General features: G+C 40.4%; 1 protein-coding gene across 1 annotated transcript in view; it reads right to left on the reverse strand.

Moving 5' to 3' along the window:
• The window catches only part of pknox2 (pbx/knotted 1 homeobox 2), a 130,394-nt gene that overhangs the window by 86,615 nt on the left and 24,185 nt on the right, over positions 1-19,594 (reverse strand). Inside the window, exon 2 of the mRNA XM_072446889.1 lies at positions 12,798-12,878. The gene's annotated coding sequence lies outside the window, so the exon portion shown is untranslated. The remainder of the gene's footprint in view (positions 1-12,797; positions 12,879-19,594) is intronic.

Here is a 19,594-nt window from a genome sequence, read left to right on the forward strand (position 1 = left end):
AAAACATCACGATCACAAACAGTGAAATCTTTAATTTTCTTTCATTCCCGGGGTCTAATACATTACTATTCCTCAAGTTTGTGAGCAGCTTTGTGAAATTCAACTTTCTGAAAGACTAAATAAAGTTAAATGTGACAAAAACGGACAAAGTTCTTTACATTTACCGTAGGTCTATTTCTGGGCTATACATTGAACAAAAAATATTTACCGTATTTTCCAGACTATATGTCGTACCTTTTTCATAGAGTGACTTATACTCCGGAGCGACTTATGTGGCATATTTTTAACTGGTTATTTTCACACTGACAACCGCATTACACAGGTTGATTATTTTCACATTATTATTTTCCGGGGTTTGTGGAGTTGTTTAGAAGTGACACAGAGGAAGACGAATTCAGTGGATTTAGTGATTTGGGGTAAAACTGATGCTTTGGTAAACTTGTTAGCATGTTCTTTATGCTATAGTTATCTGAATAACTGTTAATATGTTACGTTAACATACCAGACACTTACCACAGTTCGTTATCTGTGCATCATGTAGCTGAAGGTGTTAGCGTTAGCATACGTACACCTATTCACCATGTTCTTTCATCTGTTAATATTTTAAATTGCATTTCAAGATGAAATGTCTGTTCTTGGTCTTGGATTTTATTGGAAAAAAAATCGAAAAATGCAACTTATACTCCAGTGCAACTTGTATATGTTTTTACATCTTCTCTATAATGCACTTATTGGGCTGGTGCAATTTATACTCGGAACAATTTATAGTCCGGAAAATACGGTAAATTTGTTTCTAAAATTATCAAAATTATTATTTTTTGGTTCTTGCGATTATATTGTGACCTGAATAATCATGATTATCCATTAACCCAATAATCTTGACGTCCCTAGTTTAGATATGTGACTGCAATAGAAAGCTTAATAAAAAGTTAAAAGCATTTCAAGGGCAAATTATCATTATCAAATATTTGTGGAAATTCAAAAGGCAGACAAGATTCAGATCTCGAGTATATACAATCCAAAACATGTGAAAATCCTGTGTTTTGAATGATTTTAAACCAGAATGTATAAATTATGTACTTGCCCACTTAACCCAATGTTGCCCTTAAAATAATATTTGTGTCAAAAAACGTTGTGCCCTTTTAACTTTCAAGCAATGTACTGTATATCTCTGTTGTTGGCTCTTATCGACACTGAATGCAGCAGAGAAGTGTGAAACATGTGGGTGGAGAAGGATTCAAATGTCGACAAAGCTTAAACACAAAATTTAAATGGTGATACAGGCAAAATATTTAATTGTTGCCTGGAGAAAGTTATCTTGTAAGAATCGCAGTTATTTTTGCTCAAGTGGTCAAGTAGTGGAATAATACATCTTTATCAGGGTCCAATTTCCATTTTGAGGCGGTCTTTCAGATGGGCTGTTTCCATATAATTAGGAGAAGGAAGCGACTAATGTGGTATGGGCAGAGTAACCTGTCTTGTTTTTGCGTTCAAGTGCCAGAAAAAGGAGCAGCCTAAGTCACAATAGCGGTGATTTGGCTCTCCCCCTCCATCTGTTTTGTTTTGCTTCCATCTCCCTCTTTTTGATGAGCTGGGTCTTCAGTCCCCCTTATAAAATCCCATTAGCTCTTAATGAAGTCAGTCTCCTAGCCTCTCGGCCTCACCTCATTTAGCACGATTGTCTGGCGGCCATTAGCATGGAGGCAATTACAGCCACACGACAAGAGTAATTGGAAATGCCGACAGGGACCCTGAGAAATGGGAATAAATAAATATAAAAAAAATATTCAAACTAATAAGCTACCATTCAGAAGGCATGGAGGGAGCCGCATGTGTCTAAGTTAAATCAACATAATTACAATTAGGGTGGTGGGGTAAAGAGACTGGGTGAGGGGAAATGGATATGAAGGATTGGAGTGGGATGCTTAAGGACAGAGGTAGAGAATATGACAGGATCAACTTTGGGATCACACGGAGAAGCTACTAATCAACACAAAAGGTCACGGAGCGAGATCCAGTCCGTCCTAATTTAGTTCTTAATCCTTTTGGATTCCAGCTTAGATTTTTTGTGCAGAAGATACGCTCCAAAATCCATGTAACTACATAGGGACAAACAATCCCTGACACCTAAAGCTGGATAGCAAGCTCAAAAAATGTGATGTCTTCTATTTACAGATGACATCTCCCTCATACTTCATATTTCTTTTAGACAGTAAGAACAAGTTTAAAAATCTTTTTGCAAAAGTCTCCTGATGGTTTTATTTAAGTCAATTCCACATCTCAGCGGCGAAGAAGCTGCTGCTCGCTCCCAGATGAAGTTCTCTCCATGAGGGAGGCTAAATGAGGCCGTAAACACTCGAGGCCAGCGGTCCACAAACATCTTATTTGTAATGGCACGCTGTTCGGGAGATGAGTTCCTGTGATGAATTACAGCAGATTATATGATCCGATTACCACCAAAGACTTTGGGATTCCAGTCCTGAGCAATGGTCTTGACTGAAGAAATCTCACAATTTTAAGTACTTTTATAGACAAGTCTAATTGGTACAATTGATATTTGTGTTTGGTAATAAGTTGCAAAAATCAATTAAATGATATCAATGTTAAATACCAGTAAATGTAAGTAATCAGATTACAATACTAAAATGTCTATTTTGATGTGAAGGAAAAGGCTCGATATTCGTCTTGATACCAATTTTTGAAACAATGATTTTTGATACAAGTGTACTTTTTAACACGCAGTAGTACCAGTTTCTTTAATATTATTATGTCCACTCTAACCACTCTAAAAACTTCAGAAAAGGTCCAAGTTTGTCCATTAAAAGTAATAATAAATAGATAATTTTAGTATCTGGGAATTGATTTTTTTGTCAACCCTAAATCAGATCTTTTAATAATAGGGAAAAGCTAGAGAGAATAGCTATTGGTATTAAATGTGGGCCATGACCGACATGTGTTATCAAAGACAAGCTTATTAGTCAAAAGACAGGGCCATGCAGCGGCTTGTAGGTCCAATATCAAATGAAAACATGTGGGGCTAAAAAGTAATATAGAACTGCTATGATTACCTGTGACGACAATAGGACATTCAGATATAATAATATGATAATATTAAATTACCGGTGGGTGTAATGGTATCTAATGATCACACAGTGTTTCCCCAAGGTTTACTGGATTACAGGGCGGGTTTGACCACGAACATGCATGCGGTCGACCATACATAAATATACACACTTATACGTTTGTAGTTGTTAATGTAATGTTGTTAATGTAAAATGCAATGTTATTTTATGCTTTTTAAAGTGATTTAAGGGGTTCTGGGCATTCGTAAGAACTTATACTGGTAGTTCTTTAATTTAATATTTCTTGTTAATTTTATATTCAAGCCTTTTCTGCATGAATGAATCTCAAGTACTCCATGAAAATAAATGTATAAATTAACCATCTTATGCACAGCTTATCTTCTGAAACACTGATGTAATAAATTGCACTTTTCATACACTCACTGCTTTACATTATGCTATGCACATCTCAATTAATCCATGAAAGAAATTAATGCTAACAGCTTTATCTAAACTGTTAGGTCTCACTTGCATTTTGTCAACTATAAATTGGCAGTATTAAGATTGATTTTAATACCATCCACTTGTTCTAGTTGCACTTTGTCCTGAGCTGGGACAGTTTCTGCATCTGTCGCATGGACTACTCTGTTGTGTTGTTGTCCTGCCTGTGAAAGCATGTCGTTGCCACGCAGACGCAAAACACGGACCGGATCAGTGAGAGTCTGGAGGTGGAGAGTTAGGCAGGTGAATGTGGGCTGGCTTGCTTTGGTGATCATGATTAGCATGGGGAGGCCTGCCTATAGAGGAAATGCACCTGACGTCACTGGTCACGTGATTCAGAGTAGCGCCGCCCTTGTGGACTGCAAAACAACACGGATACACGCACACGGATACACGTACACGTACACGCATTGTGATGTCGGAACTTTCATCAAATTATGGACTTTCTGAGAAAGAGCATTATTTATCAAAGATTCGTGAGATAGGATGCCCAGACCCGTACTCCCTGCCGAAAGCGATGTTACAGCCATAAAACACAAGCACTGGACACCACACGATTGTGTAGTGAACATTTCATATCTGGTGGGTTCATCAACTTCAATTCGACCTGAATTTGTCCACTTGAATTTTGCCTCGGCTACTATGCTACAAGTAGCCAAGTAGCCTAGTGTCTAGTGCTCGCGTTCTATGGCTGAGACTGTCTCCGTGTTTTTCGGGATTCTGTAGAAAGAAACTCCGTCTGTTGTTTCCTGACAATTGGTGCATCCAATTGCACTGCAAGATTTACCCATCTTGGGTCTAGGATGACTCCAATATTAGCCGAAATCTGCAATCTTTCTGGCGTGTTTACGTGCATAATGCCTACTACAATGCCTAGATACACATGTATCCTAGCCTAGCAGCTATGTATTTTGCCTCGGCAGCAAGTAGCCATACATAATGTATTTTGCAAACTTTTCGTGGTAGTAGAAATATGATTTTAGTAGCGTAATGCTGACGGGAGGTTGAACTGAAATTGCTTACTTTGCTGATGATCAGCGTTTTCAGATAGAGTTATTATTAATTCATCCAGCCACGAAGTATTTATAGCCATCCAACCTCTCGTAACTTGTCAGTGCTTCAGCAGTGTACAAAGACGATTTGTTGATCAGGTAATTGTGTCCGGGTAGCGTTACCGTTACTGCGGAAGAGCCGCGACTCGCTGAAAACACTGGCTGTAACATCGCTTTCGGCAGGGAGTATGGGTCTGGGCATCCTATCTCACGAATCTTGGATAAATAACGCTCTTTGTGAGGGTCTGACAACCTCGCAGCATATTCAGAAAGTCCATAATTTGCAGAAAGGTCCGACATCACAGTGTGTGTACGTGTATTACGTGTATCCGTGTGCGTGTCTCCGTGTGTTTTTGCAGTCCGCAACTGAATCACGTGACAGCGTGACGTCAGGTGCACGTCCTCTATAGGTCACTGTGGATCACATCTACCACCACAAGTCACAGATATATGGATCACATCTACCACCACAAGTCACAGATATATGTATCACATCTACCATCACAAGTCACAGACATATGGATCACATCTACCACCACAAGTCGCAGACATTATGGATCACATCTACCACCACAAGTCACAGACATATGGATCACATCTACCACCACAAGTCACAGACATATGGATCACATCTACCATCACAAGTCACAGACATATGGATCACATCTACTACTACAAGTCACAGATATATGGATCACATCTACCACCACAAGTCACAGACATATGGATCACATCTACCATCACAAGTCACAGACATATGGATCACATCTACCATCACAAGTCACAGACATATGGATCACATCTACCACCACAAGTCACAGACATATGGATCACATCTACCACCACAAGTCACAGACATATGGATCACATCTACCACCACAAGTCACAGACATATGGATCACATCTACCATCACAAGTCACAGACATATGGATCACATCTACCATCACAAGTCACAGACATATGGATCACATCTACCACCACAAGTCACAGACATATGGATCACATCTACCATCACAAGTCACAGACATATGGATCACATCTACCACCACAAGTCACAGATATATGGATCACATCTACCATCACAAGTCACAGACATATGGATCACATCTACCATCACAAGTCACAGACATATGGATCACATCTACCATCACAAGTCACAGACATATGGATCACATCTACCATCACAAGTCACAGACATATGGATCACATCTACCATCACAAGTCACAGACATATGGATCACATCTACCATCACAAGTCACAGACATATGGATCACATCTACCATCACAAGTCACAGACATATGGATCACATCTACCATCACAAGTCACAGACATATGGATCACATCTACCACCACAAGTCACAGACATATGGATCACATCTACCATCACAAGTCACAGACATATGGATCACATCTACCATCACAAGTCACAGACATATGGATCACATCTACCATCACAAGTCACAGACATATGGATCACATCTACCACCACAAGTCACAGACATATGGATCACATCTACCACCACAAGTCACAGATATATGGATCACATCTACCACCACAAGTCACAGACATATGGATCACATCTACCACCACAAGTCACAGACATATGGATCACATCTACCATCACAAGTCACAGACATATGGATCACATCTACCACTACAAGTCACAGATATATGGATCACATCTACCACCACAAGTCACAGACATATGGATCACATCTACCATCACAAGTCACAGACATATGGATCACATCTACCATCACAAGTCACAGACATATGGATCACATCTACCACCACAAGTCACAGACATATGGATCACATCTACCACCACAAGTCACAGACATATGGATCACATCTACCACCACAAGTCACAGACATATGGATCACATCTACCACCACAAGTCACAGACATATGGATCACATCTACCATCACAAGTCACAGACATATGGATCACATCTACCACCACAAGTCACAGACATATGGATCACATCTACCATCACAAGTCACAGACATATGGATCACATCTACCACCACAAGTCACAGATATATGGATCACATCTACCACCACAAGTCACAGACATATGGATCACATCTACCACCACAAGTCACAGACATATGGATCACATCTACCATCACAAGTCACAGACATATGGATCACATCTACCACCACAAGTCACAGACATATGGATCACATCTACCATCACAAGTCACAGACATATGGATCACATCTACCACCACAAGTCACAGACATATGGATCACATCTACCACCACAAGTCACAGATATATGGATCACATCTACCACCACAAGTCACAGACATATGGATCACATCTACCATCACAAGTCACAGACATATGGATCACATCTACCACCACAAGTCACAGACATATGGATCACATCTACCATCACAAGTCACAGACATATGGATCACATCTACCATCACAAGTCACAGACATATGGATCACATCTACCATCACAAGTCACAGACATATGGATCACATCTACCATCACAAGTCGCAGACATATGGATCACATCTACCATCACAAGTCACAGACATATGGATCACATCTACCATCACAAGTCACAGACATATGGATCACATCTACCACCACAAGTCACAGACATATGGATCACATCTACCATCACAAGTCACAGACATATGGATCACATCTACCACCACAAGTCACAGATATATGGATCACATCTACCATCACAAGTCACAGACATATGGATCACATCTACCATCACAAGTCACAGACATATGGATCACATCTACCATCACAAGTCACAGACATATGGATCACATCTACCATCACAAGTCACAGACATATGGATCACATCTACCATCACAAGTCACAGACATATGGATCACATCTACCATCACAAGTCACAGACATATGGATCACATCTACCATCACAAGTCACAGACATATGGATCACATCTACCACCACAAGTCACAGACATATGGATCACATCTACCACCACAAGTTACAGACATATGGATCACATCTACCATCACAAGTCACAGACATATGGATCACATCTACCATCACAAGTCACAGACATATGGATCACATCTACCACCACAAGTCACAGACATATGGATCACATCTACCATCACAAGTCACAGACATATGGATCACATCTACCACCACAAGTCACAGACATATGGATCACATCTACCACCACAAGTCACAGACATATGGATCACATCTACCATCACAAGTCACAGACATATGGATCACATCTACCATCACAAGTCACAGACATATGGATCACATCTACCATCACAAGTCGCAGACATATGGATCACATCTACATCACAAGTCACAGACATATGGATCACATCTACCATCACAAGTCGCAGACATATGGATCACATCTACCATCACAAGTCGCAGACATATGGATCACATCTACCATCACAAGTCACAGACATATGGATCACATCTACCATCACAAGTCGCAGACATATGGATCACATCTACCATCACAAGTCGCAGACATATGGATCACATCTACCACCACAAGTCACAGACATATGGATCACATCTACCATCACAAGTCGCAGACATATGGATCACATCTACCACCACAAGTCACAGACATATGGATCACATCTACCATCACAAGTCGCAGACATATGGAGCATGGCGGTAAGGAAGCAATAGAATAAGTGCATGCACAACTACTATTCGTCAGTTACATTTTAAATGGCTAAAAGAGGTTTCAGTTAGTGGAGTAGGCCAAAGAGAGGGAAAGAAATGTGAAGGGGCAGAGATACTGTATGTGGAAGGGAAAAGTAGCACAAAGGGAAAACGGTTTGCGGAGGTGCAGAGACACGAGGACAATGAAGACGGCAAAGTGCAGTGACCAAAGCTGTAGCTCGTCCTTAACCCGAGACAAACATGTGTGAGCTCGGGGAACAGAGAAGCAGGCTGACTGTTCAGTCCAGATTAGATGGACATTTTTGAGTCAGATTGTTTCAAAAGACTAATATCTCGTCCCACTCCTAAATTTACGTTCTCCACACTGAGAAGCAAAGACTTTGGAAGTGAAACTGAAATAAAAGCAGGACGCAACCATGTGCCAAACAAAATACCATGGCCTCCCTAGTGTTCACAATCCCCCCACTTCCATCCCTCCTCGCCACCTCCCAACACCCGCGCTGCCCTCGCCCTGCCCAAAGCCATCTGACAGGTGGCAGAAACCTGATCGACATATGGTTTTCAGAGAGGAGGACCTTCAGCGAGGGCCAGCGGGTAATCCACTGCTCTGTGAACCTGCAGAAATGACTTATTTGGAGCTGGAGTTGGCACTGGGTGTGAAGGGCCCAACCGGGAAACAGGAGAGCACAATAGTTATAGAAAGAGAGTTCCCAGGGGAGGCGTTCACAAAAGCAGAACGAGTGGCGGCTGTCAACAATACGGTGGTGGGCTGCGGTGGTCTCAGCCGTCAGCACTTCCCTTTTAGCACTGCGCACTCTTACATGTGGATTATTATAGGCCAGCGGATCTGCTGCACATGTGCGTTTTGTAAGTGATGGGCTGTCACTTGGATTTGGACGTAAGCTCTGGCTACTGTGCAGGAAGATGAAATACCATAGCATTTCCACTGGTCCTCTATGAAAAGTGAGAATGCGTTTCCAAATAATTAATTAATGGAGAGTTTTATGTGTAGATTTTATATGGAAATTTTAGGCCAATCCAAAGTTAATCGGAAAGCTTGGGGCAATAACCAATATTTGGCCGATATTTAAAGTCATATCTAAAAACACCTACATTGTATATTGAGAACAAAGAAATATCAACGTTAAGTCATTTCTTTTTAGAATTTCTTTCTAATATTAGGATAAAATAAAGTTTTTAATATGATATTCCAGTTGGAACCACTTGGAATTTGAAAGGCCTATAATTCATTTAGCACCATGTTTAGAAATAGACCCATAGTGTGATTTTTTTTATGACACCCAATAGTTTTCACGCTTTACCGTTCTGTGAATTTCTTGTTTTATCTAGATATCTCTCTGTATGTCTCCAGTCTGTGTCAGCCTCATGTTGCTATGCCTCCTCTCTTTATAACCATTCACACTATTTTAGATAAAGTAAACATCTAAACTGATTCTTTAAGAGGTAAACTTTAAAGTATTCGCCTATGTACTTAATGGCATGTATTGTCTATAAAAGTTCTAGAGCGTTTAAAAGTCCAAACATTTGTCATCAGTAATAAAGATTGGATAAAAGTTTTAAAAAAATGTTCTGTTGAAATATAGCAGCTGGAAGGGACAGAAGGTTAATCCTTTCATTACCGTAACACAATAACTGTGATCTGTTATCAGTGCCTTTGGCCAATACCGATATCACATGAATATCGGCCAATACTGATATGCATCCCTATTTTTTTATTGGTTTTCAGAATTTTGTCTAACTGGAGAATATTCTAATCTAGCAACTAAACATGTTTGATTTGCACCTGTGCAGAGCGGTGGTTGACGGCCATAAAATTGCCACAATAGCAATGCATTGTGGACAAGATTACATCAATGTTGTTGCATTAAGTTTCCCAAAAATACTCCCAAAAGTAAAGTTTTAAATTTTTTTGCAAGAAAACATATACTTTGGGTGTTATTGCGTACAAGCATAAAAAGATCAACCTCAAAAGCAACAAAGACTTGGTTGAGTCACAGTCATTTCTATAGAAACCTCTCTCACAGTTGTTTCAGCTCCCTGGAGTGAAAGTCTTCTATTTGACACAAACATGACACGAGACTGTGATGTCGGAAAATCCCTTCCCCACATAAATCCACCTCACCTTGACGACGCCTAGACATGTGCCGCTGTACCAGAAAGCTCCTTCCTGTCCTTCCAAACCAAATCAGATCTGAAAGCTATTGGCTATCGCAAGTGCAGCAGTGCATTTTGCCGCGAAATTGGAAAATCCGCAAAATAACACACACAAGTATGTCCTTGTCCAACTCTCTGTCCCTGTTCTTCGTTTAAAAAAAAAAAGTTTATTTGTCCAAAATAGCTCAACAGCAATCACTCCGCCGTAGATTGGAAGTTGGCAATGTAAAAAGACGGGGGTGTGGGTCTCCAACAAGGAGCAGATTTAATTAGGGAAATCTCATTAAGGCTAACAAAATTAAGCGTAAAACAATCCTTGGTGGGGAATAGCGGTGGGTGTTGGGGGGCCAGAGAGAAGGAGGACATGGAGACTGGCTGTGTGATTAGTCTGGACTTTGTGTAACGACTCAGACCAATAGAGTTTAGCATAAGCAGGCCATTTAGTGCTCAGCGAGCGGCCGCAGTGTGAGCTCAGGTCCACATTGTCGTGGCGCTGTCTGTGCCTGGAGTGTCTTTTCTGTGGAGCTTTTTTTTCTCCCCTGCATGAGGGTATTTTCAACCACAAAAGCCAACTTTGTCGCTGTACAAAGTGACTTCTAGAATTCCCCAGAGAAAACACTTTTAATCCCCAACTTGATCCAGGAATGAAAACAATTGTCAGACTGGGCAGCTTTGGGGATAAATCTGGAGGGTTGACCTTTCCTAAATGTCAGGACTATAGGAATTTTTAGATGGCACCGTAACTCAAAAACTGAGAGAGTAATTAGGCATAAATGTGTAAATGCTGGTTCCTTACAAGAGACTTTAGTATTTGTATCGTAATCTATCCTAACTTTTCAGCTATCAATATGTCACATCTGTGTATTTGCTTTATTTAACTTAATTCATCCAAATGTTATTCATGTAAATGTATACCAGCATACGGTCTGAATTGTAGAAAGAAAAAATATGATGCTGGTAAAAACACTTTTTCATGTATAGAACACTTTGCAGTTATTTGCATGTGTTCAAAAAAACTGGTCTAAACCACAAGGACACACTTTGACTGCCATATTTAAACGCTTTGGGTCACTTACACCTGATTTTCTCTCTGACCGCTTCCAGAATGACTCAAGCGGTGGTGGACAACAATAACTGAACTTTAAAAGTGAGAAAGTCAGACTTTTAATGCACGTCCAATCAATGAGAAAAGACTGAGAAAGAACATGTAGTCATCTCAACAAGTAGTAGGGCTTAACTATTGTAGAACAAATATTGAATTATTGGGGATTAGATTTATGTTCTAAGCTTAAATAAAGGATTATGTTCAAAGCGCACATTTATACATAAGACAGGATATTGTGTTGTTTGTAAATTATGTTAGTAAAGTGTAGTCATTAAAAGAGCATTTTAATGTGATTGCGATTCATTTTGCAGCCTTAACAAGCAGCCTTTTTTATGGTTAAATCAACACAAAAATGAGCTACAAAAGACATTGTGCCAGGACCCTGAAACAAGAACCTAAGTGTATGATAATGTGTATAAATATTGTACAACTACTGTAGGCTAAACAAGGTTAGAAGACATTAAAGCAACAGCCATTTTAATCCATCCTATCAAAGAGGGTCTAAAAATGTGACATCTTTCCCCTCAAAGTGTTTTGCAAACATATGATATGTCCAATCATGGCCGACCAATTCAATTTGTAAAGACTAATGCTTCACAGAGATTAGCTTCACAACATGAACAATAACCACCAATTACATTTACTTTGCTCCATGTGCATACGCAGTGATCCCAAATGGGAAACAAATAGCAAGACCTCTTCAATACAGATTAGAACTTAGATCATACCAAAACATGCAAATAACATTTTAGTTCAAAGAAAATCTATGAGCGCTTTATAAAACATAAATATAGATTGAATTTCCAGAAACAAACAAACAAAAATCGAAGGTGTCATTTGGACGTGTGAGAAATGTGTCCAGGAGTGATTGAGATGATTGTTGGTTTGACCGGGCAGGAGTGAAGTGCTGCGGGGAAATCATTAAGTGCGTCGCCTGGCATGCCGACCTGTTTATAGCATGAATTACATTTGATTGTCTGCTCTTACATTAAATCACTGACCTTGGCTGGAATCAGGGCAAATGTTATTGTTGTCGAGACACTTTATGGGACGGAGGTATTCAGGTATACACTTTGACTTTACCTTCTGATCATTTCAGAGCATATATGGCTCTTCTAGTCTGATTTTCTTGTAACATTCTTTCTCTTATAACAGCAGAGGGCCAGAACGTCTCCTATATATCTATATATAATGGTCAGGTGAAGACGAGGGGTTAATCAAATGGACTTACAGTGAGTTTGGCAGCACCAGTGCAGAGACTATGGGGTGTGCTGTCAGCTCCAGGCCCAGTGTCCGGCGCGCCACGCAAAGACTGGGGAGAAAAGAAAGGACAGTTTAGCCGTGGTTCAATTTAAAGATTGTAATTATCAATGTAATCGAATGCACAGTGTATTAGGAAATATGCATAGTCTAGTTACAAACAGGGTTAAAAACATGTGGTTTCTTCGAAGTATCAGGGCCACGCCTCAACAGCCACTTTGTCTTTTCTTTCCCCTCAGACTTTACATGTTGGTTCTCACAGGTACAAAGTTTGATGGTTTTAGAAAATGGAAGCAAAAAAGAACAAGGAGGAGTGTGGCAGTGGAGGCGAAGAGGACACACACTCAAAGACACTTCATACTCAAAGACACTTCATGCTATACATTCACTGTCTCACATGCCATGGACTTTAAAATGATCTGAACGCACGATAAGTTTGATAGAATGCATTGTTTATGGAAATAATTGACGCTTGTTAAACTGTTTGCCTATTTTCTCTGCCAACACTATCCATCCATTAGTGGTCCTAAGATACATTGACTGTAAGTTTGTGTGACGAGAGTGAAAACACAGTGGTGAACAGAGCAGACACAAATTCCTCAGAGCACTTGGCTGCTGGTTCCTGGCCTGAGCCACGCGGAGCCCAGCGCCGCACAGGAGTTACAGCGCACATGCTAAAGATTTAAGTTCAATCAAGCATTGAGGGCCAGACACCTGATCTTTCACTTAAAGCCCCCGCCGAACAGTGGGAGAGTGGTCGGGCCTCCCAGCGGGGCCTTGTACCTCCAGCGCTGTGCCTCTGAAGGGCTGCTATTTATCCAGGCAGCACTGCTCTGCGGGGACTACTGTGTGTGTGGTAGGTATAGGCCCCAGTGGATCAGGGAAAGAGGCAGAAGTGGACAGATTTAGGGCCCTTCTGCTTTTAGACCTATCAATCTCGCTTCAAAATGGAAGGCTTTCCTCCTGGCATGAGGTTGAAAGTGGATTTAGGGCACTTGCTTTGAAAATAAACGGTTGAGTTTTGCTGGGATTGCATCTGTTGGATCATTTTATAAAGAAACAAAAAGAAAGTTGAATTTTTGAGTTCATCAAAACATCCAATTTGTTATTGTAGAATGTCTTTTGGAATCTGAATGATGACAACATGACACATGGATTAGGTTTCCATACAACTTTCAGAAAATCAATTCATATCTACAGGTGAAATTAACTGCTTTAGGATCCGGGGCAACACTTCTACACTTTCATAATAAGTAATATTTGTATTAGCCTTAGTAAAGCAAGAACAAAGAACAACGATGACTTGGTACTTAATTAATACATCCTAACCTCTTAATTAAGCCTGAATCATTCTTAATACACTATTTGATGAATTAAGTCTTTGTTCATGCTTTATTAAGGCTAATTAATGTGTAGTCAATAGTATTATTATTATTTTATGGGTGTCAAAAGTATCAAAAATCAATATCGATACTCCAACTAGTATCAAAACTAGATACTTATTTGAGCAAGTCTAAAAAACTCTTTAACAAGACTAAATTCTACCTTTTGTGAACAGTTTTAAAATGATCTTGAGCTTTATCAGCTAGTACAAGACCACAATGTTTAAAGAAGAAGGTACCATCATTTTGTCTATAATTTTGACCTAAAAATAGCATTTTTAAATATCATTGTGCTATCGGAATCGGTATTGAGAATCAAAAATATTTCTTAGCATCAGAGTTTGAAATGTTAGTATTGTGACACCACCATTATCGGGATAAGTACTACTGTTCATTGTTGCTTTGGTACATCCACAGTACCACCATTTTATACCGATACTTCTTAAATTAGAATTTTCGACAGCGTTTCCTCATCATGTGTTTAAGTTGTATTTTTATTGTTTCATGCATGTTTGAGTAATCCTGTGTTGTTCTGAAACTAAAGGAAAAAGACTCAGAAATGTCCTGTTTTCACCTTACACCAAGCCCCAGTTAATATAAAAACGAAGACTCTGGTGTGACGCATGTAGGGCTCTAGCCACTTTTCAAAAATCAGCTATCTACAATCTGTTACTGTGAAATGCCACAATAATCTTATCAGTTCTGCCGTTTTGATCACAAAATCAATGGACCCGTTTCCATTACTAAGCAGTTTTAGATCAATACGGCTGTTAACAAATCACAAAATGTAAATGGATGATCTACGTATGATACAGTTCAATAATAAGAAACAGAAGAAAGCACAATGCGTCTCCATTAAGCTGTGGCATGGGGATTTTGGATAAGAATAAAAGTATATCAATTGCATCTGAAATGAAAGATATTGAGACCGATGTTGCGTGTCACAGAACCGTAGCTCTAACCCGGATTGTGGTTACCTAACTCCTGCTGTCTAACTTTAGAAAGTTGTATGTTATTGTAAAGGAAATCCTGGTAGTATTGTTGATTTGATTATTGTATAAACACTGGGCTAAAACCGTCTAAACACTGCCACTAATTGTATTGAAGGTAAGCTTAAAAGCCCAAGTAAACGGAAATGACTTAAGGATGTAGATTCAGTTTCAGAGCAAAACAACCCCCTCGGACCATGGGAGATTTGGCTGGGAGTGTTTCTTAGGTTTCTTTCTGCTACAAAGAAAACATTTTAGCTTCTTGGTAATCCTTCCCAAGCCCTCCGTAAGCTCCTGGGCCCTTCCTCCCTCCGGCCATCCCTCCAGCCCGGGTCGGGGATGCTAACCTCCCGGCCCTGTATCGTACACACACACAGTACTGGGAGTGTTTTCAGAGAGTGTCCATGACCCCTGAGGGACCCGGCTGACCTTCCTGTTGACGTCAAAGTGAACGAGAGCAGGAGTCAGAGCGGAGAGAGGGGCTCCACCCAGGGGGCTGGAGGTCTAATCACCCAACTCCTCGCAAGAGCCACAGAGGAAACGTTAGCATTCCGCCATGGCTCACTCTGCAGCTTACGACTACGTGTATACGAGTCAGAGAGGACCGGTGAAAATGGCTTTGTGTTTACTTTCATGTGGATTACCGTCAAGTGAACTGTAGCTGTTAACGACACAATATGATACGTTCCATTTGGTTGTGAGGGTTATTTTAAATGTACAGGGCTGTTGAAATCATTCCTTGCAGTAATTACGGTATATGTTCAATGTAGGTTTGTAATAATCTGGAAACTGGGATTGTAATTGAAATGATGCACTGGGGTTCCCTCTAGCTTTTTTTCTTTCTTTTTTTTTTACCATCCAATGAAAGTGAAGCTGTATGATTAATCAAATCTTACTTGAGACTATTGGTGGAAATTACCACTGGAGCTACACACCTGGTACTCTCCTGATAAGGTTAACGTGTATTGTGCACTGTCCCTGTCTCAAATAAATAAACTAACTAAATCAAGATTCAGTTATTCCTAGTTGTCAATGATTTGCTTGGTTTTTTTTAATGAGTTTAGACTTTGGAGGAAGAAATGTGACAAATATTGTGTTAATTGACAATGGTTAAAAGGTTGAATGGACGATTTTTTTGGCCCAAATCTAAGTCTTATTTCCTCGTGGCGTGGACTGCCGATTAGTTCTGCCACGTATCAATCATAGGATGCACCTACCGCTCACCTGCAGCCGCGTGTGGCTCGTCCCCACGTTTCCGCGTGTCTAAGCGCATGGATCTATCATAATATAGTTCCCTCAGTGTACGGGGCAAAATGAAGACGGAGAAAGACAGTTCGAGCTGACGCAGAAGTGGATGGAAATCTACGGGAGACGAGAGATGCGATCTGTCGCGCTAATAAACAAACGCACGTGTGTGTTGTCCGCACGGGAGAGTTCTCAAAAAGCCGAAAAATCGTCCATTGCGCCTTTAATTCTGTATTGTTTATGTTCAGGCAATGAATATAATTTTTTTTTTTTTTTTTTTTTTTTAAGACAAAGTGAAATCAAATAGAAAATTGGAGATTGCTCAATACGAGGAGGGGTAAACATTTTGATAATTTTGTTAAATGAAACCACTAAAGTTATTGCTGCTTGACGGCATGTCCGGTAGGACTGGGTTTTACAAATGGTTGGTTTTAGGCAATGGTTACAATATCATATCAACATTTATATTGGAAAAGACAGTTGAGGCACAACCTTGCCTAAGTCTGTTCACATAAGTCTTGATGACTCATAGAGCGCTGGTCCCTAGATAAGTTGTCAAGCCTTGTGCAGTTTTTATTGTTGCACTGTGTACAACATTTGCTCATATCAATAATGGGATATGCTCCAGTGCATCAGGCGATTCTGGGGAGGGAGTATAGCCTCATCTGACTCATTTGATTGCACCGTTCGCACTGGTGCTAGAACAGGTGTAGAGGAGAAGCACACGTGATTTAATATTCACAATTTCTGCCTAAACGGCCCTGTCTAGTCATATGGAGGGGTCCGTCGAGTAGCTGCGAACTCCAGATGGTCATCTTTAAGATTCCCAAATCCTCCACTTTCTTCTGGCAGCCGCTCCAGGGTCAAGGTGTGAAGGGAGGAGCAAAAGACCCGTTTCCCACAATCCCCATGCAGCCGTAGCCCCCCAGCTGTTCCCGGTCTTCCATAACAACAGCTGCGCAGAGGTTTAGTGGTCCCCGTCTCCATGACAACCGCAGGATCAATTGGCATGCACAGACTCTGCGTGCTAATAACCAAAGTGACATTAAACCATAATTTAGTTTCAATAAAAGGAACAGAGATTCGGCTGAGACATAAAACTGAAGGCAAATTATACATTTTGCATAATAATGCCGACGGCTGGGGGGTGCCCCGAACTGTCACGAATGTCCCACGCACACAGAGGCAAACCCGCACTTCCAGACGCTCCTGGCACTGGAAATGAACCGAGTCCACTGTGAAAGCATCTCCAGTCTGATACAATATGTTCTCAGGAAGGCAAATGTATTCATGTGGCACAGATCAGTGACCGACAGGATGTTCAACAGTCAGAAATAGTTGTGTTCCTCTGACAAACAGGATACAGGGTCACTCGGACACCTTTACACTGTACACGGCAGAGAATTAACCAGATTTCTTGTATAAAATACACGTCACAATATCAAGTTTTACTGTTACCATTATTATTATCATCATTTATTTATTTTCAAACATGCTTTATCATAAGTATCAAGTCAAAATAATGATGACAACAACATTACGATTCCCGTGGTCTCCCCCTCAGACGTTATTGATTTAGTATATGACCACAAGTGTCGGGTGAGTTGGTGGATGTTACTTTTAAGATAAGATAAGATAAGATAATCCTTTATTGTCCCACATGGAGGTAACGTGTCTAAAAAATAGCAATATTGCAGTTACTGGCAATCTTTTTAGTGATGCAGAAAGTTCCTTTTAATAAGCCAAACAGGTGCAGTGCTGTGTGAGTTGTGTTGTGTGAAAAGTGAACATTAATGTGGCTTTATATTGTCTGCGCGGGGCCTTGGGAACACACACATCAGCACCTCCGCACGTAAAGTCCTATTGCCATCAACCGAGCCTCATGAGTTTGAAAAATAACCAAGGACTCTGAAGCCTGTGTGCTTGCAGAGAGGAGGGAAGGACGTGTGGAAGTAGGTCGGACTTGGCGTGGGCAGAGGAGGTGAGGGGCGAAGGGGCAGGAGAGGTGAGGGGTCACGAGAGCTGTGGAGGTGCCGTGTGTGAGGAGAACTCCAGGGTGAGCCAGGCGAGGTCGTGCCGCATTATTGATCAGGAAAAGTAACCCGTTCTAGATTAACTGGGGCAACAAAACGAGCGTGTTAAGTTACTCGTTACTCAATAAAAGTCATTGGAGTATTCGAACACTGCACTTTTGGAGTATAAAATCAAGTGCAATTACTTATTTTTGCTTCTAAAAGTGTCAGTTTTATTTTTTTTACATTCTTAAATAATCAGAAGTAACTAAGTGCCAGGTTTGTTTGCCAACTCTGTGTTTGATGAGACATTCCCACAGAGATTCAGAATGTCTTTTACAAAAGACCAAGGTAGCAGCCACTTTAAACAAAATAATAAATTAAAATGTGGTGGCTTGGAATACGTCCAAACATCTGAAAATGTGATACTTTGAACGGAGCACTCAAGTTTGTCAAATGTGAAGTGTGAACCAATACTACTGATTTGATTTGAGGCACCATAGTAGTTGTACTGTACAGCCTTTGCATTTTTGTATCATTACATTAAACTGCAGGGCTATTCACCAAAACGTTCCCATAGGTTCTGGGCCATAGGAGAACAACTTAACAACACTTTCGACACAAAATCCCAAACACTGGATCTGTTTCAATACTGATAATACAGAGCTCCAGCCCCCATGTGACTAAATGTGCGGAGGCAGGGAAGAAACTGCGGTGATGAACGGCAACAAGGCTGAAATGGAGCTTTTAGAGTTCATCTGTGTCTTTAAAAGAAGCCGTGTACAACGATACATCTTAAAAACAAGATTAAACATTAGCGACCCACACCTGGCACGCCTTTAAAGACTTTAGATCTCATCGATTGCGTCCTTAATCTGCAAAATCTGGACATCTTATTTACTTTCCAACTTTTAATATAATCAAAAGTGTCCTTGGGGATGTTTGTGAGAAATACATTTTATTGTAAAACCCTGTACATATAACGTTAAGTGATACTGACAATTAAACTGATGTGATCGAGATGAAATAGTGAAAACATTTTGTGTACTCACTAATGTGAAGCTGTTGTTCGTGACAGAGGCTAATTCGCTCATGTCAATGTAATAAACACCTGACAATCATCGGTTTAACTTTAGTTTG

This window comes from Eucyclogobius newberryi, unplaced genomic scaffold (genome assembly GCF_026437365.1).
Source record: "Eucyclogobius newberryi isolate DKJ021-1_F unplaced genomic scaffold, fEucNew1.0.hap1 SCAF_15, whole genome shotgun sequence".
NCBI classification, from domain to species: Eukaryota; Metazoa; Chordata; class Actinopteri; order Gobiiformes; family Gobiidae; genus Eucyclogobius; species Eucyclogobius newberryi.